Genomic DNA, 1,992 nt, shown 5'->3' on the forward strand with positions numbered 1-1,992 from the left:
ATTGTATCATCCATGCTTAGAGTAATTTTCTTGCTTTCTTCTTGTGTGTTTGAAAAACTTCAGAAAAACCAAAAAAATTAGTTGTAGTTAATTTACTTTCTATGCATGCTTAGTAGTAGTACTAAAAAGAAAATCCAAAAAGATTTCCTTGTTCTTCTTTTGCTTGTTGGGAGCTTTCCCGTGTAAATAGTTTTTCTCATTTTTGCTTTTCCCTTTATTTGCTTGCTAAAGAAAACCCAAAACTCCAAAAATATTTCAGTGTGTTTCTCCGAATTTCTTTTCTTTTATTCGAGTTGTACCGAGGAGAAGGCCACGATGAAAATGTTGAGTGGCTCTCATATGAATAATTGTTGAACTAATAAAGAGCCCATTTTACCTCGTCTTCTCCTGTTGAATACAATGTTTGCAGATTCCAGCTTAGTCCATGGCACTCTTGCACTATTATTATTTTCATATCATTCGGTCGTGCAAGTGAAAGGCAATAATGACGACATTCGATGAACTGGCCGTGGCAAAGAGAAACTGGTATGAACTTGACTTGTCCTATCTGTGTAAATATGTTCAACCTAGCATCCATGATTCAACCCGTTACGATTAAACATGTTTGCAATGACAATTAGAGATTATAGTTTCTCATGCCATGCATAACTAGCTGGGAGTTAATAATGATTTATCTTGGATATCAACATAGCGTTAAAATGATTATGATGTAGTATGATGATATGGTATCCTCCTCTGAATGTTCAAGTGGCTTGACTTGGTACATGTTCATGCATGTAGTTGAATCAAAACCAACATAGCCTCTATAATGTTTATGTTCGTGGTGTTCATATCCTACTCTTGCTAGTGTCCAATGTTACTTATGCATAATGCATGGTTATGATCGTTGTTGCTCTCTAGCTGGCCGCTTCTCAATCTAAATTTCTAGCCTTCGCCTGTACTAAGTGGGGATTATGCTTGTACATCAAAAACCTTGAACCCAAAGTTATTCCAGATGAGTCCACCATACCTACCTTTATACGGTATTACCCTGCTGTCCTAAGTAAATTTGCATGTGCCACCTCTAAAAACTTCTAAAAAATCATCCGTTTTGTGTGCCTGGATCGTTCATGGAACGACATGAGGTGGTCGGTATCTTCCATGCTAAGCGGGTTATTCTCAGGTCGAGTGTTTATTCACTCGCCATCGCACGGGAAAATGGGTGGTAATAGGGATTCCCAGTCCTGAACTAAAAAATGCAAATAATTAAACAAAACTCCCTCAGGACTATTGTTGGTTTGGACGACACCCGTTGTTGCGGACAAGCCGTGGAGTGTGATTGTTGGTGGAGGGGGAGTAAACCTTTACTTTTATTGCTTGGGAACCGCCACTAGCGTGCTTAGCATGGAAGATGTTGATAAATGATGGTCGTGAAGTAAATGAGAAGGGTGAATGTCTCAAAATATCATTTATCTCTATTTTAAAAATTGAGCTCTGGCACCTCTGCAAATCACTGCTTCCCTCTACGAAGGGACTATCTATTTACTTTTATGTAGTGTCATCACCTTTTTATACAAGCGCCAGAAACTGAGTAGAGCACAGCGGTCATGATTTATGCATTGTGTGTAGCTAATGTTGGGTGCATCATGACTGGATCTTTTGTACCATGAATTACAATGTTTAGTCGCTGCTTGAACTTTGGAGGTGCTCTGCATTTACGTTTTGCGGTCTCAGAAAGGGCTAGCGATATACCATTATTGTCATATTATATCATGGTTGTTTTGACAACGTGTTGCCGTTTGAGATATCTTATTATTGCTCGTTAGCTGATTATATCATTGATATGAGTCATTATAATCTTTAAGACTTATTGTCGACATGGTTAGTTATAATGATTGGCTGAAAACCTGGGTGCTGTTTAAGCTTATTTATGCAAACAAGAGCAAAAGAGTTCGTAAAAGTTTTTTATTTCTCACTTTCAGTTTATCAACTGAATTGCTTGAGGACAAGCAA

Source organism: Triticum urartu, chromosome 5A (genome assembly GCF_056163025.1).
Source record: "Triticum urartu cultivar PI428250 chromosome 5A, HENAU_Tu73, whole genome shotgun sequence".
In the NCBI taxonomy this organism is placed as follows: domain Eukaryota; kingdom Viridiplantae; phylum Streptophyta; class Magnoliopsida; order Poales; family Poaceae; genus Triticum; species Triticum urartu.